Source organism: Megascapheus bottae, chromosome 12 (assembly GCF_031878675.1).
Source record: "Megascapheus bottae isolate mThoBot1 chromosome 12, mThoBot2.hap1, whole genome shotgun sequence".
Lineage (NCBI taxonomy): Eukaryota > Metazoa > Chordata > Mammalia > Rodentia > Geomyidae > Megascapheus > Megascapheus bottae.
In genome coordinates, this window is record NC_143520.1 from 50,670,211 (window position 1) to 50,677,451 (window position 7,241).

Here is a 7,241-nt window from a genome sequence, read left to right on the forward strand (position 1 = left end):
TGTAGCTCTGCCCTTGGCAACCGTGACTGCCTGGGCCTCACAGGTGTCCTCTGGAAGCCCAGTGACAATCCTCTAGAACAGGTGCTGCAGCTCTGCACAGCTCACACATTTGGAGCCTTGCACAGCATTTCCCTGTCAGGGTTAGCTTCCTTTTCTGCCAGACATTGGACAAGGCTACAGGGGACTTTTTTCTTTTTAGACCTTGTAGTAGCCACACCAGTCTATCTGGTGCTCTTCCAAGCAAAATCACTTCGTGGAAGTGTAGGTGGAGCCTGAGGATTCCCCCACAGGCTTAGCTCCAGACCTATGTACCCTTCAGTCACAATGGAACCATTTGCAAAGCTCTTCTCCCATGAGGACGAAGGACTGACTCTACAAGGAAATCTATTCACTCTCCTTCTCTTCCTCTCTCACTTACACCTTATCTATGCCCATCCTCCAGGAAAAGTCTTGACATCTTCCAGAAGCTAAGTTAAGTTTTTCTCCCATGAGAAAATCTTCAAGGTAGTATGAGACCCGGAAATAGGTTTTGGCAATGGGGGAGGGGAGAGAGAGGAATTCCTCCCTGATGATTTTTTTTTTTCATTCCAGTAGTGTATCAACCAAAGCAAGTCTAGAAACACCAGTTCTGTGCTTGGGTGTAGAGGAATAGATATATGGGGAAACACAGAGCCCCCCCCCCCCCCCCCCGGCAATCCAACTGAGTGAGTGAAGAGGAGGCAGCCAGGAGGGAGAAGGAAGTGACAGGATTCTTCATCTCTAGCTATCTGCTGAGATTTCCTAACAGCCTTCCTCCTGAGCTTCTGGGAACTAACGGGATTGACTTTTCTACACCAAACCAACTTGACACCTAGAAGCCATATTCCTGCTCCGTTTCTGTGAGGGCTTCTCACCCTAGGGGAAGGGCTTTGCCAGAATCATGGGGCCAGGGTCTAGAAACCTACCAGCCACAGGGACATCTTGTTTGGGATGTAAATGTTGCAATCTACACATTAGATGAGGCCTTGCCATATGTCTGTGTGACCTGCCCAGGAAAAGAGCCTGCAAATGTCACAGAGAGCCTGAGACCCCCAGCGCATTAGGAGCAAGCCTTGGCTGCCACACCATAGAGAAGATGGGGACATGGATGGGTTGAGTGGTGAGAGGACAAGGGTTTCTATCTCCATGCTCAGTGCTGCCAGGAGCAACGTGTAAACTGTTGGGGCTTCTGACAAAAATTCATGAAATAGCACAGGAAGCCTAAGGAACGGGCGAGTATGCATGCCTGAGGCTAGGAGCTTCCTAGGAGAAGGAATGGATGGGGTTCCCACAGCCCAGTCCACCTTTTGGCCCACTCCCTGAATGCCCCTTCACACCTGGCCTCTGCAAAGCAGGAATGTTGCCACCAGACTAGAGCCTGTAGGAGCACAGCAGCCTGCGGTGGCCAGGACCATAAACCTTGTAGAGCTGCCAAGCGTCAGCCTAGAAAGTGACCGGAGTCAGATTGAGTCCCACCTTCAAGGTTGTGGCCTTTCGTGGGGGTATCCAAGAGGGGGAGGAGGCTTGTACAGCCCTGCTTATTGTGAATGGTAGGCTCCAGGGGGTGGGGCTCAATCTGAGTTGATTTGGGAGGAGGTTAACAGGACCCTTCTGAGCATTATCACTCAATGCCACAGGAATTCACTGAGCATATGGTCCCTTACCTGGGCTCTATCCTCCCACACCTGGCCTCACTGCACAAATCCAAGGACTCCAAGGATGTGAGTGAGTAGGGGTCCAAACCTGGAAAATCCGACTAGCAGAAAAAAAAAAAGAGAGAGAGAGAATCCTTTCGTGCCCAGGTGTCTCCTAGTCCTCGTCCTCTCTGCCACTCAGGGTGCCACCCACCACACCATCAGTTCCATTTTCCCATGCTCTAGGCTGCTGGGCCACAGTGCTGCTGGTGACTTGTGTCAATTTCTTGGTGGGCACTGACATGGGTGAGAGTGTGTGACACTGGGTCACATCAGGGTACAGCATGTGGGAATGCCATGGCCTTCTCAGTGGAAGCCTCAGTCTCTCCCATGGCCATAGAGGGATGCAGGCAGTCAGATCCCAATCTCATGGCCTCAGGATTCTCTGCCTTACACTTGAGAGCAACCCTAGTCCAATTGTGGACCCAGCCTGTCCCTGGGCTGGACTAGGTAGGGTGCAAGAAGTCACGGCAATCTTCATTGTCGAAGACCATTTTCTAAGCCCATTGGCTCCTTGAATTCCAGGGCACTTGGATTAACATAAAAAGAGGAGCGGGGAGAAAATGATGCTCTCCGCAATAGGGTGGTCAGCTGCACAGGCCGCTTGGGTCCATCCTTGCCTGTGAACGTGACAACATTTGAAATAGAGGACAGGAGACAGGGCCCTAAGTTGGGGGCGGGGGGAGTCCAGGACAGCTTCCTGGGGGTGACCACTGGATCCCACTAGAGAAGCAAGGAGGAACCCAAGTGAGAGTGAGAGAAGAGTGAGCCCAGGTAAAGGCCCAGCTTATGTTGCATGGCCTGCCCTGCCCTCTCCTTCAGCCATGAATTCAATGTCCTTTCCATCATCAGGACAATGCAGTCCATGTGCTGGGAACTCCATATAGTAGTAGAGGTCAATTTTGTGTCTTGGTTTCACAACCTGAAGCGCCTCCATGAGTCAGAAAGATGAGCTGGGGCAGGCAGTAAGAGCAGCAAATACGGGGGATCTCCAGAACTAGCCCTGAGGGCCTGTGGCCCGTACCCTGAGTCAGTGTCCCACTGGGACCTGTTGAAGGATGGGCATGTGGGTTCTGAGTCCCCACTGGCCCTTGGAGGGTAGCGGGCGTGTGGATCCTGTGGTCTGCACAGCCACTCCCTGCCCTACCTCTCCACTATCAATGGAGCGGGAGCCTCCCCTCGGAACAGGCTTCATGACTCCAGGAACACTAGGTTGAGCACTCTTCTTTGGAAGTGCTCAAACAAGTAAGTGCCTGGGTCAACATGGGCAAAGGACTCAGAAGGTTCTGAGTGGTAAGATGGAGAGCCAGATAAACTGATATTGGCATCCTACTTTCTTCCTACCAGCCATTTTGTGACTGGGCTGTGTGGCTTGAGCTCTCTCCACCTCACTTTCTTCACTGGGGTAAGGTCCTCAGAGAATTGGGCAAATCCTATGGGAGTGACCAGAATAATGAAGGCTGCCTTAAGCACAGAGGGGCTCTGCAGTCTGGGAGGCCCCAGAATTAAAGCAGTGACTCCATTCAGTCACTAGGCTTCTACTGGAGACATTAGCACCAAGAGCTGCTTCCAGTTGGAGATAGCTGTCCACTTTAGCAGGGGAATATCAACAACCCACCCAGTGGGCAGTTGGGGCTACCCAGCAAGTCATTATTTGCACTCTTCTCATTTATACTACTCTGCATCAAATGCTTCCGTTTCACAGATTTTTGACAGAGAATGAGGGAGTCTTGCCTTTCTTGAGCCTCCAGCTTTCCAAGAGAGCCAGGGATGAGGTCGCATCCTAGACTGCAGTCTCTTCACCCCAAGGTGTCTGGCTCCACCCACTGGTGTGGACTCCAAAGAAAATATCACTCATCCATGCATCCTGGGAAGTAGAAGGCTGCATGATGTATACAGAGGGGAAGGAAAAGCATAAAATGAAACTCTTTACTGATAGGCGTAGATGGGTGGGTTAAATAAAAATGCTAACCTTGAATAATGTTAATCATACATTAAAATGATTTCTTTAGTAAAGTTGCTGTGGATGTCTCCCCCCCCCCCAGGGTACTCATAAATTAAGTACTCATTCACCTTGCACAGAGCCCAAGTTCAAGCTGAAGTCCTGAAAGAGTGCTTACAACTCCTGGGGCTAGGGATTGAGGTATTATCATGAACCATTCTACGAGCCCTGACATTTGAGTGTTGAAAAATTACCTGTGTGCCAACAATTAGCAATGTAGGAAGTTCTGGGGTTCATTCTGTGCAGTTAGGGAAGCCACCCTTATGCTGCTTGGAAGGACTGGAGATCATAGTGAACAACCACAGCAGGGCTCTGAAAACAGTGAACAGACACCAGAATCAGGGCTGGGCTCCAGGGAGGGTATTTGCTGTTGAACTGCAACTACAGTGAACTCAGTAAAACCCAGATCCCAGGTCTTCAAAACCAAGTGCAGTCATAAAACCCCAAGCACATGGATCAAGGAAGACATTAAGAAACATGCAAATGGCTAGACACAGACACGGAAAGAACATCATTATGGATGCCAAGCCACTCACAGATGAATAACGTTACTACAGATCCTCTCTGCCCATACTGTCAACAAGACATATCACAGCTCCCAAGACAATAGCTGGAGTTGTCCTGTGAGGAAGCGTTGCCTAATGTAGCAATGGAAGAAGCAGTTCATAGTTGCCCTCACTGGCACTTACGCCAGTTATGGAACGTGTTATAATAGTTTCTCTATTAAAGTTTCAGAAAGTAGCCATGGCGAGAGCAGCTCTCAGTTCCTTTACTCCACAATGTCAGAATTCCTGTGGATAAAATCTCCAGTGTGCCAAGCAGACAAAGTGTGACAAGAAGGAGAGTAGGAGCTGTGTTCCTAGAATCTCCACAGAGCTCTGGCAAAGGGATCAGCATCAATAGGACCCCAGATCAATAAGATAATGAATTCTATTGGGACATCCTATGATGCATGAGGGGGGGAGGGCAGCTAACACTGCTTTAGTATTCAAATGCAAATTACCTGCCAAATGTGGTTCACACCTCTCAGGAAGCTGAGATCTGGGATCCTGCTTCAAAACCACCAGGGGTCTGTGGAGAGGTGGGGGTGGGGTGGGGAGGAGAGTCTTCTCTCCAATGAACCATGAAAAATCTAGAAGTAGAGCTGAGGTTCAAGTGGTAGCATGCCAGCTTGGATGGAGAAGCCAAGTGATAGGACAAAGCATTATGTTTTAGACCTAGTACCAGCACCAGCATGGGAAATTTTAAAGCTTTTTCTTAAAAGGCGACCATACCAGATTTTATCTGGTAAGCAAACTTCTTTCTCTCCCATTTAGAGACTCTTATTTTCTCTCCTTCTCTTCCTTTCTCTTCTTCTCCTCCTTCCCTGCCTTCTTCATGTTTTTCTCCTCCTCCTCCTCCTCTTCCTCCTCCTCCTCTTCTTCCTCCTTCTCCTCTCCCCCCTACCTCCTTCTCCTTCTCTCAGTTTTCCTATTACAAGTTTCCATAGTACATTAAATAGAAGTTGGGAATAGTAAACTCCTATATTGTTCCTGATGGGAAAATCAGGCTTTTTCACCTTTGCAGGTGTTGTAAAAAGCTTACTCGGCAAGTACTTCCAGCACATCTTTAAAAAACACTTTCCCTATGATTGTGAAATAAATCTTGTGTCATCTTTACTCAGGATTTACTCTTTCTTTCTTATCATCACTCCTTCATTAAGCAGTCAGATCAAATCCTGACACCTCAATGAGTTTTGGGATCTCCTCAAGGAACACACTGAGTGATTTTTCAGATCTCCCTGCTCTTCTTTCATATTCAAGTTGATCAAAATAACAGAGGGAAACAACAGTTTTACAGTGTAGTTTGGCATAAGCCAAATGAACACTAAAATTACCAAATGTATGCTCAGAGATATAGGATGATCTGAGATCACTTAGTGGGGCTATCAAAGAGAGGACAAGGAAAATCTTCCCGCACATCAAAGAAAGAAAACATACTTTCACTTCTATTCTCCAAATGCCCAAGAATTTCTTATAAAGATCTGTATTGGAGAGTCATGAACTCTTTTCTCTGAAGATGTAATGCATCACCGCTAAAGAAATTAAATAAAATAAATATTACCATAATATTTCCAGTAGTTTAAATTTGAGGACTACATTCTAAAGACAAACATAAACCAAGTGAGACTGGGACCTTTCTAGTAAAAAGGAAGGGAACGAGGGAGTGATGGAGAGAGAATCTTTTCTTCTTTTCTAAGAAGTGCTAGGTTAGGACTAAAGGGAAGTATGACCACCAATGGAAAGCTGGTTTTAAGAAATCATTCATTTCCTTTCAGAAGGGAGGAAAACAATGTGTTACTTGCATGGAAGGAAGGTATCTGAGATCATTTGAAATACTGGTGAGCATCTAGAAAAACTCGATATTTTTAAAGTACTTAGCATAGTAGACATACATACATACATACATACATACATACATACATACAGTAATGAATAAAATGCACACAGAAAAAGGGATATTGTTGAGAAGACAATGGTTTGCTCCACAGGACCAGACCAGTCTAGGAGCTGACCATCACCTCTGGCTTCTGTGGGATTTCTGTTCGAGGTCCTGTAAGCCGCTGAGCACACACGGGTACCAGGGTCGCTCCTGCTCTACTTCTGGAGGTAGCCTCCCACTCCATCCAATGTCACCTTCAGAAGACAGTGCTGGGACTTTTTAAAACACAACGGAATTGATGAGACCTGTGAATTTTCTCTCTCTCTCTCTTTTAATCCTAGCGGGCACCTCCTGGCATCTGGGTTGTCTAGGCCATTGCCTTTTTCATCTCTAGCCATTTTGTATCCTATGCACACTGACCTGCAGGACGCAGCGAGCACCTTCTGGGCCGTGTTCCCCAGAGGCAGAGAGGGCTGTTGTTGCTCTATGGGTTCCTTTCAGGTGGAAGGACGACCAACTGCTGCTCCATGGTGGCTAACGGTTATACCCCTCCCCCTCCCCCTCCCCCACCTCACTCTAGCCCAGGCTCACCAACGGTTCCAGGCTTTCTTGGCCTTCCAGGGCCCTGTGAGGTGTGTTCCCTGGGGAACCCCCACCCCTCAAGTCCCAAATCTGCTCCTTGTGACCTAAGGTGAATATGGGTCTTAGGGGCACACTGCTTTCTCTCCCCTCCATCCTTGATGGGATCCTAGGGGTCCAGCCACCTTCAACCATGACCCTCCCCCTTCACTCCTGCCCCTCTGGCCAGCCACCATGGGGCCATGAGAGGCCTTGCAACCACTGGGTCAAGGCTGTGGCACGAGAAAAGGCCTGCTACTTTGAGGCTGGACCGGCTATGGCCTCCGCAGAAAGAGCTCCAGATGAGGGAGGGGAATGGGGACAAAACTATGAGAAGGGTTGAATGTGTGAGAAGTAATGCACCTACTACCTGACGAATGTTAACTGTGACCCCTCTATACATTATACTGACAATAAAAATTAACAAAAATAAAAAAGACCTCCTGATCTTTGTAGGACTGGGAGCTAGGTCAGTGATCCCCAGGTTC

General features: G+C 48.2%; 1 long non-coding RNA gene across 1 annotated transcript; it reads right to left on the reverse strand.

The window, feature by feature from the left end:
• Positions 1-683: 683 nt before the first annotated feature.
• Positions 684-6,668, reverse strand: LOC150056530 (uncharacterized). Its single transcript, XR_016537273.1, has 3 exons — positions 6,556-6,668; positions 3,909-4,026; positions 684-3,594 (listed from the first exon to the last, which is right to left on the reverse strand). It is a non-coding gene; the product is annotated as an uncharacterized LOC150056530 (long non-coding RNA).
• Positions 6,669-7,241: the final 573 nt, after the last annotated feature.